The sequence below is a fragment of the Acipenser ruthenus genome, unplaced genomic scaffold (genome assembly GCF_902713425.1).
Source record: "Acipenser ruthenus unplaced genomic scaffold, fAciRut3.2 maternal haplotype, whole genome shotgun sequence".
Lineage (NCBI taxonomy): Eukaryota > Metazoa > Chordata > Actinopteri > Acipenseriformes > Acipenseridae > Acipenser > Acipenser ruthenus.
Window position 1 is genome coordinate 1 of NW_026708375.1, and position 20,641 is coordinate 20,641.

The 20,641-nt window shown below is 45.5% G+C and overlaps 9 non-coding genes across 9 annotated transcripts; 7 read left to right on the forward strand and 2 right to left on the reverse strand.

Moving 5' to 3' along the window:
• Window positions 1-1,716: 1,716 nt before the first annotated feature.
• On the reverse strand, window positions 1,717-1,787 carry trnae-uuc (transfer RNA glutamic acid (anticodon UUC)). Its single transcript has one exon. It is a non-coding gene; the product is annotated as a tRNA-Glu (tRNA).
• Window positions 1,788-2,710: 923 nt separating this feature from the next.
• On the forward strand, window positions 2,711-2,784 carry trnan-guu (transfer RNA asparagine (anticodon GUU)). Its single transcript has one exon. It is a non-coding gene; the product is annotated as a tRNA-Asn (tRNA).
• Window positions 2,785-4,944: 2,160 nt separating this feature from the next.
• trnae-uuc (transfer RNA glutamic acid (anticodon UUC)) lies at window positions 4,945-5,016 on the forward strand. The gene has a single exon. It is a non-coding gene; the product is annotated as a tRNA-Glu (tRNA).
• Window positions 5,017-5,413: 397 nt separating this feature from the next.
• On the forward strand, window positions 5,414-5,485 carry trnaw-cca (transfer RNA tryptophan (anticodon CCA)). The gene has a single exon. It is a non-coding gene; the product is annotated as a tRNA-Trp (tRNA).
• Window positions 5,486-15,635: 10,150 nt separating this feature from the next.
• Window positions 15,636-15,850, forward strand: LOC131732024 (small nucleolar RNA U3). Its single transcript, XR_009325241.1, has one exon. It is a non-coding gene; the product is annotated as a small nucleolar RNA U3 (small nucleolar RNA).
• Window positions 15,851-16,528: 678 nt separating this feature from the next.
• Window positions 16,529-16,610, forward strand: trnal-cag (transfer RNA leucine (anticodon CAG)). The gene has a single exon. It is a non-coding gene; the product is annotated as a tRNA-Leu (tRNA).
• Window positions 16,611-16,896: 286 nt separating this feature from the next.
• Window positions 16,897-16,970, forward strand: trnai-aau (transfer RNA isoleucine (anticodon AAU)). The gene has a single exon. It is a non-coding gene; the product is annotated as a tRNA-Ile (tRNA).
• Window positions 16,971-17,140: 170 nt separating this feature from the next.
• trnas-aga (transfer RNA serine (anticodon AGA)) lies at window positions 17,141-17,222 on the reverse strand. Its single transcript has one exon. It is a non-coding gene; the product is annotated as a tRNA-Ser (tRNA).
• Window positions 17,223-19,312: 2,090 nt separating this feature from the next.
• Window positions 19,313-19,528, forward strand: LOC131732023 (small nucleolar RNA U3). The gene has a single exon (XR_009325240.1). It is a non-coding gene; the product is annotated as a small nucleolar RNA U3 (small nucleolar RNA).
• The last annotated feature ends 1,113 nt before the right edge of the window (window positions 19,529-20,641 follow it).

A 20,641-nucleotide genomic window follows, 5' to 3' on the forward strand; every position in this document is an offset into this window, starting at 1 on the left:
TTCTGCAGGAGCTCCATCGTTAGTCTTCTCTGCTCCCTCGTGTCTCCAGCACAGCTACAGCGCCGTTCAAAGCGCAGCGTCATTCTTAGCTTGCTCTGCGTTCTCATCAGAAAGACTGTTCCGACGTCACCGCTGCACCTGCAACTCTTTCACACCGGCGCCTCACAGACCATGGTTACCACGGCAACGCCTCATCGAGTGACTACTGGGAGTGGTAAGTTGCCATGGCGACCAGGCAGCTTTAACAGGCAATGCGAGCCTGTGCCTCACTACTGCAATCTTCTGGCTCCTGCTGCTGCGCTTTTGCAACATGAGAGCTTCAACTCGCCGAATTATGACATCTAAATACTGCAGGCTCCTCTTCTAGACCTACGTTAACTTACTTATATCATCACTAACTGTTCTAAAGCAAACGTTTTATCCATAGACAAGGATTTTAATCGCAATAACCAAATATATGGTACCCTGCTTCACTGATGCCAGTAGTTTCAATTCCAATCGCAACCTCGAGATGGCAGCATAACACCACAAACTACATAATTTAAAACTGATTTGCTATCGCTGCGAATCTCGCACACTCCAAACTTTCTATCAATTCCTGCAGTTCGTTGTCTTTCCGAGGGATTCTTAGTCCCTTCCTGCCTCAACCTCTTTTGCTTCATATATTAACTTGATTATTTCAAATCAAAACCCCTCCCTTCGAGGATCTGGTCATGAAGCCATGCTTATCAGCTTTCTGAGATGTTAAGAATCCACTGTCACATTAATTTTCCAGCTTCCTTGCATCAGGCCATTCCTGCAACCTTCTTGCTCCCGGATTTGCACTTCGTCATTTGCCCCCAACTTCATCAAGGCACTTAATACAACTTTCAAAGTCCATTTCATTCAATTTGAGCTTCCAGGCACATACGGAAACTATGTCCTACGATTATCAACATTTCAGTCAAGAGTCCTCCAACACCGCAATAGACAATACACTCTTAGACTGCTCCTGATCAAATCAATAGGTTTTGCAGCAGCCCTCCGAGCAACGCATTCTCATCCTCTCAGGTTGTGCAGAGGCCTCAGATCTACGCATTCTTCATCTCTGCCCAAAGGCAGACCCATCTCCGACATCATCTTAAACGCCTTAACTCTCAAATACCAATTTCCACTGCATTCAGCAGCTCTCTGCTCTCTACAGCAGGCCACTGCACACTACTGACAGCATTCCATCGTTTCTCTGTTTCCGTGTGTCCTAAACGGACCCTAGACACATTTCCTAAGCTCTCCACGCTGCCCAGCTGACAGCTTAGCTGCCTGAGGATGCCGCACTGAGTTGCGAAGGATCTGTCCTTTTGTCCTGTTGGTCCCCTTCCTGTCTCTTGTTCCACTAAATGCCCAGCAGCCAGAGGATGCTGCCTGACCCGTCGGGAGCGAGTGTCAGATTGTTGTATGTTATGTGTTTAAACTTTGCTCTTTCTCTCTCACTTTTACGTCACCCCCTCTCAAGCCCTCGTAGGCAACCAGTGAAATGTGAGGTGATGTGAATAGAGTCAAATACATTGCATCATTCTGTGTATATATATATATATATATATATATATATATATATATATATATATATATATATATATATACATATATATAATTTAAAGTAACTGTAGGTTTATCATCATAATGAAAAAACATTACACATGACCACAGTTCTGTAACAAAATGACAATAACAAAGAAGTTCCCATACCGGAGTCGAACCCGGGCCACCTGGGTGAAAACCAGGAATCCTAACCGCTAGACCATATGGGAAGCTGATTAACAAACTCCTGAACATGCAACAGTAGCTAGTATACAGTACAATGATGGTAAAAACCACATTCATTACAAACGTTACAAATTAAAGCAAACTTCAAGCCATTTATATTTATTCTCAATTAACACAAACTCTTCAATTGCTAAAAAATATAAAAAAATCTCCCTTTGTGCTTCTCGGAAGGCATACGATGGACGGCGCACTGCAGTTTTTCAGTCTGCGGGAATATTACAAATTAGCAGACTGCTTTAAAATACACATGTAGGGCGGGCGACTCTGTTACAAAGAATTGTCACACTGTATGTATCTCCATAATGCGTTGGGACTAAATACGCAGATATATTAAAACTATTTGGAGAATGCGGGCATCGATCCGCTACTTCTCGCATGCGAAGCGAGCGCTCTACCATTTGAGCTAATTCCCCTCGAATTATGCCAGTGATTGTCATAGGCTACATCGCAGCTTGATATGAGCAATTCAGATTGTCATTTTTGGCAATGTAGTCTGCCATTTGCAAATTCAAAAAATAAATGGATTAACTAAAAAGCAAATATTTCGACTAGAGGTATGTTTTCAATTTCTTCAAAAAGTAGTCTTAGCTCATTGATTCAGTCGCTTTAAAATCCACTTCTGTCCCGATGCAGCAGCGCTGTGTGCTGTGGCTCGAGCTTGTTTGACGAGGCAGAAATTGAAATGGTATTGAGTGCTGACAAGAGTTTGGTATCAGCTGTTGATTTCCTTGAAAATCTTTTATAATAAAATGAACACATTTATTCATTTTAAAAATAAGTAAAAGTCAACTGTCAGAGTGGGATTTGAACCCACACCTCCATTTGGAAACCAACACACAATTCTTTACAAAGTCCTTGCTTGTGCTAGAGTGCTGCAGCAAGTTAGTTTTTGTAGATTGACAGGTTGGTCTCTGTGGCGCAATCGGTTAGCGCGTTCGGCTGTTAACCGAAAGGTTGGTGGTTCAAGCCCACCCAGGGACGATGCTTTTTGCATTTCTTAATCACATTAGAAAATGGCACTCTGATAGGTTGTTATTTCTTCCAATTACTCTGAAGAAAAAATTGTGCTCTGTTTTTTAGTTCAAAATAATACAAAACAAAAAAATTCTTGCTGTTTGCCGAAACCTGGATCAAACCAGGGACCTTTAGATTTTCAGTCTAACGCTATTTCGGCTTGACAAGACTCCATTTTCGAGATAACATTCTTTTTTAGAACAGCTTTAATATAATTAAGTACATTTCTAAACAATCCGCTAGTAACATATCTAATCTCAAAGCGCTATAATTTATTTATGGAGATAGAAGATCCTTTTTGATTCACATTGTAATAGTTTTTGATCGAGATCACCACCACGCGATCTTGAAATGATTTTTTGTATGACACAGAATTTTAGATCTGAACCGGAATGCCTGGCATCTACAGGCATCTACAAGAACTCTGTCTTTCCAAAGAATTGTGTGTTCTGGTCTCCGAGTGGAGATGTGGGTTCAAATCATCACTTCTGACAGTTCAATTTTACTTATTTTTAAAAGAAATAAATGTGTTCATTTTACTATAAAAGATTGTTTCAAGGAAATCAACAGCTGATACCACACTCTTCTCAGCACTCAATACCATTTTAATTTCCATTTTAAATCCGACTAAAATAGTGTTCCTAACACAGATTGCATTTTGTTGTAAACAGACTACTTGTTAACGTCACTGAAAAATATTTTGTGTCCAAACATGTGTTATTTAACTTGATTGTTTTAATATTCCAAATAACACATTACTTTGAAAAACATCTCCGTCTACCACTGCATCGTGGTCTCAGGCTGGGATGCGGACCTTTGAGAACAGTATAAACGATCTATTAGTGGAAGTAGCTTACATGAGAAATGCCCTCGTTTAACATGCTAGGATAATCGACTTTGGCATTCTCCAACTGCTGTTTACATTTTCTAACACGTTATGAGAAGAATACAAAGTTTGACACTTTCCTTGTAAGTGGGGGTAAGCACAAGTTATTTTCAGATGTAATGTCTTTATTTAAGCTCAATCTAGTCCTGCGTAGTGCAAATCACATTACTGTTTAAAGTGTTCTTAAATTGTTTTAACATTAGCAGTGATCCATTTGAAATTTGCTTCATGATTTAAACAACTGAACTTATTGTCAGCTCGGTGCTGAGAAGAAAACACTCCCACTCCTCCTGGTGGATACCGAGACCAATCCCTTCAAAACATTTTCACTCTAGAAATGATCCTTGCAAATATAGTCTTATCTTTTATTGGCAGACCGTCGCCCCCACCTGGCAAGCTCTTCTTCATATGATACAATGACTGGGCAACAACGAGGTGTTCCATTAACAATACAAACTAACTTGAGACAGCCAAGCCGTTAAAGCATACCTTAAGTTTGTCATGTGATACAAAAGCAAGTTTTTGGCATTTTTGCATTGTCTGCCTCGTCAAACAAGCTCGAGCCACAGCACACAGCGCTGCTGCATCGGGACACAGAGGTGGATTTTAAAGCGACTGAATCAACGAGCTGAGACTACTTTTTGAAGAAATTGAAAATATACCTCTAGTCGAAATATTTGCTATTTAATTAAAAAAAATGTTTTGAATTTGCAAATGGCAGACATTAGGACAATCTGAATTGCTCATATCAAGCTGCGATGTAGCCTATGAGAATCGCTGACACAATACGCGGGGAATTAGCTCAAATGGTAGAGCGCTCGCTTAGCATGCGAGAAGTAGCGGGATCGATGCCCGCATTCTCCAAAGAGTTTTAACGTATCTGCGTATTTAGTCCCAACGCATTTTTGAGATAAATACAAAGTGTGACAATTCTTTGTAACAGAGACGCCCGCCCTACATGTGTATTTTAAAGCACAGTCTCCTAATTTGTAATATTCCCCAGACTGAAAAACTGCAGTGCGCCGTCCATCGTATGTCTTCCGAGAAGCACAAATGGAGATTATTTATTTATTTATTTATTAGCAATTAAAGAGTTTGTGTTAATTGAGAATAAAAATAATGGCTTGAAGTTTGCTTTCATTTGTAACGTGTTTATAATGAAATATCGGTTCTTGTGTTTTTACCAATCATTGTACTGTATACTAGCTACTGTTGCATGTCCATGAGTGTGTTCCTCAGCTTCCCATATGGTCTAGCGGTTAGGATTCCTGGTTTTCACCCAGGCGGCCCGGGTTCGACTCCCGGTATGGGAACGTTCTTGTTATTGTCATTTTGTTACAGAACTGTGGTCATGTGTTATATGTCTTAAATATGATAATAAAGCTACAGTTACTCAAAATATATATTATATATATACAGAATGATGCAAATGTATTTGACTCTATTCACATTCCCATCGCGTGGAACCATTGCAGTTTGTTTTTAAATTATATTAATCCCTGGTCAAGACAAAGTCTCTCTGGGGTGGGACGATCATTAGATTGCGGATGTAAGGTCTCAGGTCCCATCATAGAAGCAAGATAGTTTATTCACAAATAAATACCTACACATTTATTTATGTTTCTTTTTTTGGTAAATTAACACATTATTGCATTCTGTCACATCACGCTGTGCACTCTAGCATTGCATAACAAGCATGCACTATGCCAGGACTTCGTGGCGCAACGGTAGCGCATCTGACTCCAGGTCAGAAGGTTGCGTGTTCAAATCACGTCGAGGTCAAAGCCGTCCTTATTTCTATTCCACTATATTTCATTTTTTAACGTGCCTGGATTTGAATGTCTCCGGACATTTATTTATACAATTTATTGATTATATAGCGACAAACAAATTGTCAATCAAGTTCCAGTCTCTCCGCCATTATCTTGCGCTGCTGTGTTTGTTCAGGTAAAAAGGGCGTGACCAGAGCGGTATGGGCAATCCCGTTAGGTAGCTTGCATGTCAATCTCTCCTTCTTTTCTATTTATACACCCAGCACTGCTTCTGCCCTTCGTCTGTGTTTGTTTTTGGTTTGTGTTTGTTTTTTTGTTGTTCGCTCCTTTCACTGCAGGTCATTTCTCTGCTCAGCGCTGGTAGACAATATCAGCTATTTCCCTACCTGCTCAGGTGATTCTTTTCATCATTCAGCTTTTGTATTTTTCTGCAGGAGCTCCATCGTTAGTCTTCTCTGCTCCCTCGTGTCTCCAGCACAGCTACAGCGCCGTTCAAAGCGCAGCGTCATTCTTAGCTTGCTCTGCGTTCTCATCAGAAAGACTGTTCCGACGTCACCGCTGCACTGCAACTCTTTCACACCGGCGCCTCACAGACCATGGTTACCACGGCAACGCCTCATCGAGTGACTACTGGGAGTGGTAAGTTGCCATGGCGACCAGGCAGCTTTAACAGGCAATGCGAGCCTGTGCCTCACTACTGCAATCTTCTGGCTCCTGCTGCTGCGCTTTTGCAACATGAGAGCTTCAACTCGCCGAATTATGACATCTAAATACTGCAGGCTCCTCTTCTAGACCTACGTTAACTTACTTATATCATCACTAACTGTTCTAAAGCAAACGTTTTATCCATAGACAAGGATTTTAATCGCAATAACCAAATATATGGTACCCTGCTTCACTGATGCCAGTAGTTTTCAATTCCAATCGCAACCTCGAGATGGCAGCATAACACCACAAACTACATAATTTAAACTGATTTGCTATCGCTGCGAATCTCGCACACTCCAAACTTTCTATCAATTCCTGCAGTTCGTTGTCTTTCCGAGGGATTCTTAGTCCCTTCCTGCCTCAACCTCTTTTGCTTCATATATTAACTTGATTATTTCAAATCAAAACCCCTCCCTTCGAGGATCTGGTCATGAAGCCATGCTTATCAGCTTTCTGAGATGTTAAGAATCCACTGTCACATTAATTTTCCAGCTTCCTTGCATCAGGCCATTCCTGCAACCTTCTTGCTCCCGGATTTGCACTTCGTCATTTGCCCCCAACTTCATCAAGGCACTTAATACAACTTTCAAAGTCCATTTCATTCAATTTGAGCTTCCAGGCACATACGGAAACTATGTCCTACGATTATCAACATTTCAGTCAAGAGTCCTCCAACACCGCAATAGACAATACACTCTTAGACTGCTCCTGATCAAATCAATAGGTTTTGCAGCAGCCTCCGAGCAACGCATTCTCATCCTCTCAGGTTGTGCAGAGGCCTCAGATCTACGCATTCTTCATCTCTGCCCAAAGGCAGACCCATCTCCGACATCATCTTAAACGCCTTAACTCTCAAATACCAATTTCCACTGCATTCAGCAGCTCTCTGCTCTCCATAGCAGGCCACTGCACACTACTGACAGCATTCCATCGTTTCTCTGTTTCCGTCTGTCCTAAACGGAGGGGGTTCTCTGTTTTTGTCTCTCCTAAACGGACCCGAGACACATTTCCTAAGCTCTCCACGCTGCCCAGCTGACAGCTTAGCTGCCTGAGGATGCCACACTGAGTTGCGAAGGATCTGTCCTTTTGTCCTGTTGGTCCCCTTCCTGTCTCTTGTTCCACTAAATGCCAGCAGCCAGAGGATGCTGCCTGACCCGTCGGAGCGAGTGTCAGATTGTTGTATGTTATGTGTTTAAACTTTGCTCTTTCTCTCTCACTTTTACGTCATCCCTCTCAAGCCCTCGTAGGCAACCAGTGAAATGTGAGGTGATGTGAATAGAGTCAATACATTGCATCATTCTGTGTATATATATATATATATATATATATATATATATATATATATTATATATATATATATATATATATATAATTTAAATTAACTGTAGGTTTATCATCATAATGAAAAAACATTACACATGACCACAGTTCTGTAACAAAATGACAATAACAAAGAAGTTCCCATACTGGGAGTCGAACCAGGGCCACCTGGGTGAATACCAGGCATCCTAACCGCTAGACCATATGGGAAGCTGAATAACAAGCGCCTGGACATGCAACAGTAGCTAGTATACAGTACAATGATAGTAAAAAAACCACTAATTCATTACAAACACGTTACAAATTAAAGCAAACTTCAAGCCATTTATATTTATTCTCAATTAACACAAACTCTTCAATTGCTAAAAAATATAAAAAATCTCCCTTTGTGCTTCTCGCAAGGCATACGATGGAGGGCGCACTGCAGTTTTTCAGTCTGCGGGAATATTACAAATTAGCAGACTGCTTTAAAATACACATGTAGGGCGGGCGACTCTGTTACAAAGAATTGTCACACTGTATGTATCTCCATAATGCGTTGGGACTAAATACGCAGATATATTAAAACTATTTGGAGAATGCGGGCATCGATCCCGCTACTTCTCGCATGCGAAGCGAGCGCTCTACCATTTGAGCTAATTCCCCTCGAATTATGCCAGTGATTCTCATAGGCTACATCGCAGCTTGATATGAGCAATTCAGATTGTCAGATTTTTGGCAATGTAGTCTGCCATTTGCAAATTCAAAAAAATAAATGGATTAACTAAATAGCAAATATTTCGACTAGAGGTATGTTTTCAATTTCTTCAAAAAGTAGTCTCAGCTCGTTGATTTAGTCGCTTTAAAATCCACCTCTGTGTCCCGATGCAGCAGCACTGTGTGCTGTGGCTCGAGCTTGTTTGACGAGCAGAAATTAAAATGGTATTGAGTGCTGACAAGAGTTTGGTATCAGCTGTTGATTTCCTTGAAAATCTTTTATAATAAAATGAACACATTTATTCATTTTAAAAATAAGTAAAAGTCAACTGTCAGAAGTGAGATTTGCACCCATGCCTCCATTTGGAAACCAAAACACACAATTCTTTACAAAGTCCTTGCTTGTGCTAGAGTGCTGCAGCAAGTTAGTTCCCTTTCAAGTCGAAAATAACCATCAAGGTATGGGACATTGCCGTCAGGCAGTAGGGATTGGCTGAGCTTTATGTCAAAGCTGCCAATAGGCCTCCGCGCAAGCTGCCGTGTAAGCCCGCCCCCCTGGGAGCTTACTATACGCAGCGCGCGGAGAGTCACTTCCTCTTTTGCCTTCAGCATCAGTAGCGGTAGGACTTAGAGCTATTTAACTGATTGTACTCACTAAAGCTTAGGCTTGAGAAGCTGGTTTATCCCCTTCTCCGTGTTTATTTCAGTCATACTCTCCGGAGTTATTATTGTTTATTATTATTGTTATTGTATTATTATTTAGGATTATATATTGTTTAACATTATATATTCCTTTTCGCTTTGCTTCGTCATCACGTTCTTCGTGGTCTCCATCTTTCCTCTGTTCCTTTAATTATTATTGTGTGGGTTTTTTGTATATATATATTTTGTATATATATTTATATTTTATTGTATATATATATATTTTGTTATATATATTGTATATTGTGTGTTCGGACGCGTGTTGCGTTGGCCTTGGCCGACGCGCATTTTGCATCCTCGGTCTAACTTAGGCTAGACCGTGTGTGTGTGCGGGTAGTCTGCTCTGCAGTGTACCCCCCCGCGGCGCGTTCCCGCCACGTGGTATTGCACTACACTCCCTTACCTTCTGCAGCGTCCACAAAAAAAAATAAAAAATTCCCTTCACTATACAGAGGAAGACAACCACCAACGTGCAAAATCCCCAGCACCTTTCAGGTAGGTATTGCACAGCATCAGACACTGTACCAGCACTTAGCGTCTCCGCTTGGCGGGTCAGCTGATGCTTAGGCGTCTGTGCTAGCGTTCCACGCTCGGTACTCGCGCTTCAGCGCTCACGCTCCGGCACTTTTGGTGTCAGCGCTTGTGCGCTTGGTGCAGCGCTTCGGCGCTTTGTGCAGCGCTTCTGCGCTTGGTGCTTAGTGCTTCTGCACTTGGGGCTCAGTGCTCGACGCTCGACGCTTCGGTGCTCGGTGCTCGACGCTCGGTGCACGTTCCATCAGCGCTTGGTGCTCGGTGCTCGACGCTTGGTGCTCGACGCTCGGTGCTCGACGCTCGACGCTTCGGCGCTTGACGCTCGGCGCTCGGTGCTCGGCGCTCGACGCTTGGCGCTCGACGCTCGATGCTCGACGCTCGACGCTCGGTGCTCGACACTTCGGCGCTCAACGCTCGACGCTTCGATGCCTCGACGCGCACACCCTCGACGCTCGACGCACGCACCTCGGTGCTCGACGCTTCGACGCTCGGTGCTCGACGCACGCACCCTCGACGCTCGACGCACGCACCTCGGCGCTCGACGCGGCGGCGCTTGACGCACGCACTTCAGGTGCTCGATGCTTAGGCGTCCGACGCGCGCACCTCGGCGTTTGACGCGACAGTGCTCGACGCACACTCTTTGGTGCTTGACGTCAATACTAGACGCTTCGGCGTTCTACTATGTCTGGGTTCCACCGTTGCGTGACCTGTCAGGCCAAGTTGCCTGCCAGCGACCCTCATGAAGACTGCGTCGCATGCTTGGGGCCGGACCATGCCGCATCTGCCCTGGCAGATTGGGCATACTGCCAGCTATGTGCAGGGTTTCAGACACGCACCCTTCGCCAGAGAGCGAGGAAGGCAGTTGGAGGTCGTTCCCCATCCTTGGGTTTGTCCCACACCATCTCGGCCCCACCGTCATCGATCGTGTCGCTGCCGGCGACGTCTCAGCTCCCTCTGAGCCCATCTTCCCAGCCTTCAGCTGGTCAGAGATCTCCAGCCAGGCGTGCTCGGGAACGTTCCCGTTAGTCCCTCCTCTCGCGGGGCACGCCCCCTTCGGGAGTCTCGATCCAGGTCTCGATCGGCTTGCCGGAGAAGGCATTCTCGCTCCCCTCGGAGGGGTAGGCGTTACCAGGACACATCTGGGGTGGCTGAGCTCACCTCCAAGATGTCACAATTTATGGAGCTCATGATGGACAACAATCCCTCCTTATGACCCTATCAAATGTGGCGCCTCGGGCCCCAGAGCTAGTAACCGGACCCAGCACTAGTCAGCTGACGGTTCCTCCACCAGTGCCCCAGGAAGTAGAGTGGGACGCAGATGCTGTCTCAAGGGACGCATCTGATGCAGACCCGCTCTTTGAGGACACAGAGCCTGAGGTGGCATCCCAGCACTCTGGGCAGGACGACCCTGAAGTGCTGGATACTAATGACCCTATCTGGTCAGTGGTGGAGAGGGCAGCCCGTCACTTAGGCGTGGACTGGCCTGCGTCAGAGCCAACACTACGCTCTTTATTTGAGTTGCCATCGGCTCCGCTGCTTCAGTCCAGGATGCTCCCGGCATTCCCGGATTTTATTAAGGAGGTGCAGTCCACCTGGGGAGCCCCGGCCTTCGCCCCGGCGACTTCTCGCAAGGCTTCGGCTTTTACCATGCACGGGGCGAGCGAAGCTGGATTAGCGTCCTTTCCGCCAGTGGGCGCCGCGTTCGCCGTGCTAGTAAAGGCGCTGACATTATCGGGGCTGGCTAGGGACCCTTCCTGCCCTAACAGGCAGTGTAGGATTACGGAGGCCCACCTAAAAAAGGGTAATGCCGCGACTACAGAGGCAGTTAGACTGTCTAACGTGGCCAGCCTCCTGACAGTCTACCAGGCGGCGCTGATTCGCGACCTGCCTGAGTCCCCATCCGTCGGACTTAGAACCGAGCTGGGTCCAGTTGCACAACTTTTGGTTAAGCTGGCTCAGCTGAATGCGCGAGCACAGGGCAGGAGCATTGCTTCCCTTGTAGTGGCAAGGAGGCAGCTCTGGCTCTCACAGGCCAGGGTACAGGAGCCTGATAAGGCCCCGTTGCTAGATGCTCCTATATCCCCGGGGCACACGTTTGGCCCAGCGGTGGAGGAGATGCTGCAACGCTCCGTCAAGGCGCGTGAGGCGTCGCAGCAGTTGGCTAAGATGTGGCCAAGCAAGCCTTTCCAGCCAAGGCGGCCGCAGGAGCGCCAATGGCGCAGGGCGCCGCCGCAGCAGCAAGCGCACCCACAGGGCAGTAAAACCGCCCCTTTGGGGGTTTCAGCACGCAGCCAACCCGCGTTTGCAAGACCGCAGCGCGGAGGGTGGCGCCCCAGAGGAGGTAGCAGACCACGCCCTCGTGGCTCTGGTCAGGCCCCTCGTGAGCGAGCACAGCCTAAGCAGCCCTGAGAAACCCTGGCAGCCATTAACCCACCCCTACAATGTTCCACAATGCACCAACGACATCTGGGTGCGCAATACTCACCGGGTACACCCTTCAATTCCGGTTAAACCCCCCTCCCCCCCTTCAGCGGAGTGGTGGTAACTGCAGTGAAGGACTCGGTTCAGTCCTCAGCTCTAAATGCAGAAATACAGGCATTGCTCAAGAAGCGTGCCATTCAACTAGTAGACCCTGCTCTGACCGACCAGGGGTTCTACTCCAAGTACTTCCTAGTGCCAAAAAAGGACGGCGGGCTCTGCCCTATTTAGATCTGCGACTACTGAACAAATACCTATGGGTGTTGTCGTTCAAGATGCTTACGGCACAGGCACATTGTCCAGTCTGTCCGGCAGGGCGACTGGTTTACCACCGTAGACCTCACAGATGCATACTTTCACGTTCCCATCTGTCCGGGTCACAGGAAGTACCTACGTTTCGCATTTCAGAGCAGGGTCTACGAGTTTTGTGTCCTGCCATTCGGCCTGTCTCTAGCTCCTCGAACCTTTTTGAAGTGTATGGACGCCATTTTAGCCCCCTTGCGGGCTCAAGGCATCTGACTGCTGAACTATCTGGACGACTGGCTCGTCTGCGCGCAGTCAAAGGAGCAGTTGGCACAGCACACAGTGATGGTTACAGACCATCTTCAGCGGCTAGGTCTAAAGGTCAATTCAGAAAAGAGCCGCCTCGTGCCGAGCCAACAGACCGAATTCTTGGGGTCTGCATCTGGACTCTGTGTCCATGGAAGCGACCCTGTCGACACAAAGAGTTGCCTCACTGGAGCGGTGTCTCTCCCTATTCAGGTTGAGAGAAACAGTCAGCATGGAGCTGTGTCAGTGCATGCTGGGGTTGATGGCTGCCGCCTCGCAAGCCCTTCCTTTGGGCTTACTACACCAGAGACCTCTGCAGGCCTGCTTCAATGCCTTCGTGTTGCATCCGCGGAGAGACAAACACACCGCAGGTTGAGGGTATCCCGAACCTGCTGGGAAGCACTGCGCTGGTGGAAAGTTACGTCGAACATCCGCCAGGGCGTACGCTTGGGTCCCATCTTCCGAAGGGAGGTTATTACGACCGACGCTTCCAACCAAGGTTGGGGAGCAGTCTGGAACGGGTCGGGGACTCGCGGAGTGTGGTCAGGACCCTGGAGGTCGGCCCACATCAATGCTCTGGAACTCAGAGCGGTGGACCTTGCACTGCGGCACTTCTTGCCAGTGCTTCTAGGCAAGCACGTGTTAGTGCGGTCAGACAACACCACGGTAGTGGCGTATATCAACCGCCAGGGCGGCTTGCGGTCCCCCGGTCTTCACCGGTTGGTAACACGGCTGTTGCATTGGGCTCAACCACGTTTAGCCTCTCTGCGGGCGGTTCACCTACCGGGCAGAGTCAATTACGCAGCGGATCTCCTGTCCAGAGGAGGTCCTCTTGCAGGTGAATGGCGTCTTCACCCTCGGGTGGTAGAGCGCATTTGGGACTGGTTCGGCACAGCGCAAGTCGATCTCTTCGCTTCGCGAGAGACCACGCACTGCCCCCTATGGTTCTCGGTGAAGGACCTCGACAGCCCCCTAGGAGTCGATGCACTGGCTCACGAATGGCCGCCAGGGCTCCTATATGCATTTCCACCGATTCCGATGCTCCCCGCAGAAGGTCAGGGTAGAGCAAGCGACAGTGATCCTGATCGCTCCTCGGTGGCCTCGGAGGATATGGTTCCCGAGTCTAGTGCAGTTGTTGCACGGTCGCCCGAGGGAGCTCCCTCTGCGAGCGGACCTGTTGTCCCAAGCCCAAGGAGGGCTATGGCACCTGAAACCCAAGCTCATGCAGCTATGGGCTTGGCCCTTGAGCGGGAGCGCCTGTCAGCCTTAGGGCTTTCGACGGCGGTTATATCCACCATTCAGAGTGCGAGAGCGCCCTCTACCTCGGTCGCAATATGCGTATAAATGGCAATTGTTTCAGAGTTGGTGTCTGGCTGAGGGCCATGACCCGGTCTCCTGCCCTATGGCAGTGATATTACAGTTTCTGCAGAAGCTGTTAGATGAGGGTAAGTCTCCCTCTACACTTAAAGTGTATTTGGCCGCTATTTCGGCTTGCCATGTACGCATTGACGGGTTATCACCTGGTTGCCATTTCCTGTCATCTCAGTTCCTAAAGGGCGCAAGACGCTTGCGGCCTCCAAGGTCGACCAGTTTACCGTCTTGGAGCCTTGATGTGGTGCTAGAAGCCCTTACCAAGGCACCGTTCGAGCCTCTCCACAGTGTGGATATGAAGTTCGTGTCTATTAAGACTGCGTTTTTGCTGTCAGTGGTATCAGCAAAACGTGTGAGTTACATGCACTCTCGGTGCATCCATCATGTACTCGTTTCGCAGGAGACGGTTCTAAGGTCTCCATGCGTCCAAATCCGGCCTTTTTTACCCAAGGTCATATCCCCGTTTCACATGAACCAACCAGTCGAGTTGATGGCGTTCCATCCTCCTCCTTTTTCTTCCCCAGAGGAAGAGCGGTTACACATGCTCTGCCCTGTGCAGGCATTGAGGTGTTATATTGATCGCATGAAGACTGTGAGGCAAACAGAACAGCTGTTCATATGCCATGGTTCTAAAACTTTGGGTCAGCCGCTGTCTAAGCAACGCCTTTCTCATTGGATAGTGGATGCAATTCAGTTAGCATATGATACTATGGCCTTCCGCCACCAGGGCAGTTGAAGGCACATTCCACTAGGGGTATGGCAACATCCTGGGCCCTCTTTAGAGGGGTGCCGATGTCTGACATTTGCGCTGCAGCCAAGTTGGGTTACACCGCATACATTTACGAGGATCTACCGAGGGTTAAATGTACTGGAATCCTCTGCTCCGTCATTTGGAGCATCTGTGTTGCACTCTATGACGCCTCAGGTTGCGGACGTCTAGAGTGGTTGACAATATGGTGTGACTATTCCACCTTGGGACAGGTGTCATTGCGAGCATAGACGCTGAGGCGCAGCTCCGCATATGTGTACTGCCTACACAGTTGCGTTATGACGTAAGGCTGTCCTACTGCCGAGAATCCTCCCTCGCGACGGCTTGGGGTACACTGTTCCCATACCTTGATGGTTATTTTCGACTTGAAAGGGAACGATAGGTTGCGGATGCAACCCCGGTTCCCTGAAAGAGAAAATAACCATCAAGCCGCGAGGTCGCTCTGGAGGCCTTCACGGCCTGAAGGGCAAAAGAGGAAGTGACTCTCCGCGCGCTGCGTATAGTAAGCTCCCAAGGGGGCGGGCTTACACGGCAGCTTGCGCGGAGGCCTATCGGCAGCTTTGACATAAAGCTCAGCCAATCCCTACTGCCTGACGGCAATGTCCCATACCTTGATGGTTATTTTCTCTTTCAGGGAACCGGGGTTGCATCCGCAACCTATCGTTTTATTGGATAACACCCTGGGAGCTCGACAGAACAGTGTGTATGCATATTGCTAAAATGGAAACCAAATATACACGATTCAAATGGGAATCGTATTCAGATTTTAAGCACAAATCTGATAGACTTCACAGTGCAACGGAGGAAGGCAGACAATGCAAATGAGGCAACTGGCTCCTACATTTTAAATCATACGAGAAACTTGAACCCAATTAAGCTTTTAAACCGCCTGCAGTCTGGAATGAGTTTCAAATGTTGTTGTAACACCTCACTGGGCAAAAGCAATTGCATTATATGAAAGTTCCTGTTAATTTGTCAGCGGCACAGCTACCGGTGCCACTCAGAGTTGGAGGGAGACGGTCGGCTACTTGCCCATAAAACAATACTTTCAGGGATCATTTCTATAGCGATTTGAAAGCGAAATGCGTTTTTAAAGTGTTTGGACTCGCTATCCACGAGGAAGAGTGAGAGTGTTCGCTTTTGAGCGTGAAGGAGACAGTGAGTGTTGTTTTTGGCCAACTGCTCGCTGTTATTGATGACCCCTCCAGTGTTCCTTAGGGGGCTGGAGGAAGCGGACACGTTCTGAGTGGGTATCTTACCTAAAGGTACGCAAGACGAACTACAGTTGCAAAGCACTGCTGCTTTTTCGATGATTTATTAAAACTATCAATCTGACTGAAAACACGGATAACATTAATTGTGATCGGTTTGATACCAAAAGGCTTACATGGCAGGTATTGTGTATAGACAATGTCATTTACACAGAAATGAACACGGACAGTGTTTATTAAGGGCTGACTCATTGAAACGTTCGAGAGATCTCGGTGTACTGGAGAAATATACTGGATTTTTTCCATGTCGTAATTGTGCCGCCTGTGATAATGCGTTTGAAACTAGAGATAATGTGAGATAATGTCTGTTACTGGCGGATTGTTTACAAATGTACTCAATTATGTTACAACTTTTTTGTCTACGAAACATATCTGTAACATTTATGTAATGCCTGTGTGTTTTTTTTCATGAAGTTAATTTGCTAACAGACTGTTCTGATTTGTTTCTAACCGTGAAGCGATCGCTCTGTTTGCTGTATATTTTCTGTCTGTAAGAGGAGTGTCCTTGTGATCCCATATAGAATGCGACGAAACAGGTCGCCCACCATAATATAAAGAGAAAAGAATAAGTTCACACACACACCAGGTGATTTACTGCAGCGTCAGACATTGGAGGTTCAGCAGTGTACTGCAGTGTTGGGCAAAGTCGTCGGTGTCAGTCAGGATGGCCGAGCGGTCTAAGGCGCTGTGTTCAGGTCGCAGTCTCTCTGGAGGCGTGGGTTCGAATCCCACTTCTGACAAATCTTTTTTGTTAATTTATTTCTTAAAACGTCCACCGAATGCTTGGTAATTTGATTTGTTTTTCTTGTTAGTATTCGAATCACAAGGTCGTTAAATGAGAGAAAGTCACCGCAAGCCTGCACCTCACCACATCCTTCACACTGTTAAACTGCCTCATTATGACGAGGCCTCTAATTATGCCTTTCCGATACTTTGAATGTGTTATTGTTCAGTTTAACATGAGAACAATCATAATGTTCGCAGGACTTATTTTCCTCGGCTTCCAGTAACAAGCTTCGAGTGTGTGGCCGGTTAGCTCAGTTGGTTAGAGCGTGGTGCTAATAACGCCAAGGTCGTGGGTTCGATCCCCGTACGGGCCGAGGCTTTTCTTCTTTAAGGAAACAACAGCATTTGTAATGGTGCCAAAATGAACAATCTTTAACAAAATGAACCGAAGCGATATGAAGTACAACCAGTAATATTTCAGACTTCCTGAGCTTTAAACATGTATTAACAATGAACAAATACAATCAATTAAAAACAAAGCTTACGTAGTCGGCAGGATTCGAAGCTGCGCGGGGAAACCCCAATGGATTTCTAGTCCATCGCCTTAACCACTCGGCCATGACTACATGCTCACACGATTATTTGTGAAAATATCCAAAAGAAGTAAACGAAACCCGCAGTAATGCTGTAGATGGCAGTATAGGCTAACTAATGAACCGAGGTCAAATGCCTTTGTTGAAACTGTCAGATTTGTACAAGGCAAGCACACGTGGGAAATGTAAATACAATATAATTTTTGTTAACGTTCATAATAATGAATACATCTTTATTTCAAAATACGTAGCTATTTAACTGATCTTTTCAAAAAACACCCCCATCCACAAAAACAAAGTAGTTATTTATTTCAACTGAAAAATTGACTTGCTTCATGGCTGTTGCCAGAGCACTCGAGCACGTTCTGGCTAGCGTGAGCGGACTTAGCAGATAACAAGATCTACAAAATATTTCATGCTAATAAAACATACCATAATTATGTTCGTTTTTATTATACATGGCGACTTACAGAGACTAGGGTGTGTGAACTATGCATCAGCTGCAGTGTCACTTACAGTTACATCTCACCTAAAAACGGAGCACAAGAAAGTTAAGTGACTTGTTCAGCGTCACACAATGAGTCAGTGGCTGAGGTGGGATATGTATCGGGGGACCTCCTGGTTACAAGCCCTTTATCTTTAACCACTGGACCACGCAGCCTCCTATAACAAAATCACACCCCAGATTTGACTCGCACCCACAATCCCTGGCATAGAAGGCCAGTGCCTTATCCATTAGGCCACAAGGGCTGACACGATAAACACAGTTGGTAATACTAAAGAAAGTGGGAACAAAATATCGTGGTTTACTACATAATATCCAAGCCATCGTTGGTGTTCAAACACAGCAGAGTGTTACATTGGGAAAGGGCCGTACTTGTCAGTACGTATTTGACATTCATGTGGGAAGATTTAAGATTGTGAAGATGTTTAAATATGCTGCGTATTTGCGCATTGGGAACCTTACATAATTAGGTTTTTGATTAATGCCACTTTCTTACGGACAGTAATCAAGGTGACGCTACAAGACCAGAGCCAATAAAGCAGTTATTTTCCTGTCATTTCATTACCATATTCTAGTGTGCTTGTTCAGAATATGCGGGAATCGTGAAAACATCTTGCCAATATGTGAACAAAGGCAGCATTCACTTTATTGATCACCATGTGGATTAACCGCTATTGGAAAACAGATGATTGTGTTAAAGATGTTAATAGATTTTTAATGTACACGTTTTAGAGCTAAACGTTTGTTGAGACAGTTCAAGCGCTGTAGCAGTGTTTAACTATTTCCTGGATGTTTGCCTTTGGTCTTACTCTAGAAAAAGTAATAATAATACCAAAAAGTAGGCAAAACCATGTTTTGAGAAACCGCATTTGGGAGAAAAACTAACAGTTTGGAAACACATTTGCAAAGGCATTGGATTCTATTGTGGTGTTTCCGAACTGTTGAACGTTTCTCATTACATGCAGGTTTACTGGCTTGACAAAAAGGCAATTGACGAAAAGAATGCTGTCTCGATAGAAAAATCGCGTCAAGCTGAAATAGCTCAGAGTTAGACTGTAACTGTCCCTGCTTCGATGCCGGGTTTTTGCAAACAGCACATTTTTTCTTCAGTGTAATTGGAGGAAATAAAAACGTATTATAGTGCCATTTTCTAATGCGATAAAGAAATGCAAAAAGCATCATCTCTGCGTGGGCTTGAAACACCAAAATTTCAATTAACAGCCGAACGTGCTAACCGATTATGGTGTTTTATTAGATAACACCCTGGGAGCTCAACAGAACAGTGTGTATGCATAGAGCTAAAATGGAAACCAAATATATACGATTCAAATGGGAATCGTATTCAGATTTTATGCACAAATTTGATAGACTTCACAGTGCAAAGGAGGAAGGCAGACAATGCAAATGACGCAACTGGCTCCTACTTTTTAAATCATACGAGAAATTTGAACCCAATTAAGCTTTTAACCGCCTGCAGTTTGGAATGAGTTTGAAATGTTGTTGTAACACCTCACTGGGGAACAGCAATTGCATTATATGAAAGCTCCTGTTAATTTGTCAGCGGCACAGCTACCGGTGCCACTCAGAGTTGGAGGGAGACGGTCGGCCACTTGCCCATAAAACAATACTTTCCGGGATCATTTCTATAGTGATTTGCCAGTGAAATGCGTTTATAAAGTGTTTGGACTCGCTATCCACGAGGAAGAGTGAGAGTGTTCGTTTTTGAGCGTGAAGAGGACAGTGAGTGTTGTTTTTTGGCCAACTGCTCCCTGTTGTTGATGACCGCTCCAGTGTTCCTTAGTGGGCTGGAGGAAGCGGACACGTTCTGAGTGGGTATCTTACCAAAAGGTACGCAAGACGAACTACAGTTGCAAAGCACTGCTGCTTTTTCGATGATTGATTAAAACTATCAATCTGACTGAAAACACGGATCACATTAATTGTGATCGGTTTGATACCAATAGGCTTACATGACAGGTATTGTGTATAGACAATGTCATATACACAGAAATGAACACGGACAGTGTTTTTTTTAAGGGCAGACTCATTTTAATGTTCGAGAGATCTGGGTGTACTGGAGAAATATACTGGATTTTTTCCATGTCGTAATTGTGCCGCCAGTGATAATGCGTTTGAAACTAGAGATAATGTGAGATAATGTCTGTTACTGGCGGATAGTTTACAAATGTACTCAATTATGTTACAACTTTTGTGTCTACGAAACATATCTGTAACATTTATGTAATGCCTGTGTGGCAATTTTAGATATTGAAGAAATTGAAAAGGGGAGGTTATTAAAAGTGAGAGCAAGGTTGGGTGGTACTGTATTTGTTTTTATTAATATTTATGCACCAAATAAAGGAAGGGAACGCATTTTAATTTTTAATAAATTAAAGCAAGCTCTTTTAAATATTGATAATGATGATGTGGTGGTGGTGGGAGGAGATTTTAACTGCACTATTGATTTTACAATGGATAGAAATAATGAGGAACCCAATCCCCAATCCTCAAGTGAATTAGCTGCAGTTTTTCAGTTCAGTGGCCTGGTTGATGTCTGGAGGTGTCTGCACCCCAATGCAAGACAGTACACCTGGTCTCATTGTCGCGCACAACAAATATATAGAGCCAGGTTAGACCGCTTCTACACATCACACACACATTTGAATAAATTCATTAAAGCCAATATCATCCCCAGTAGCCTCTCTGACCACCACTGCCTGTTAGTTACAGTAATACTCACCACTGACTCTCACAGCACCTCCTACTGGCATTTTAATTTAAAGCTATTACAGGACACACTTTTTGTAAAACAATTTAATGATTTTTGGAACATTAGGAAAAAAAGAAAAAACGAATTATAAAAATATTAGGCAGTGATGGGACATTGGCAAAACGCAGATTAAAATCTTTTGCCAGCAATACACACTCAATTCAACCGGGTCACTGA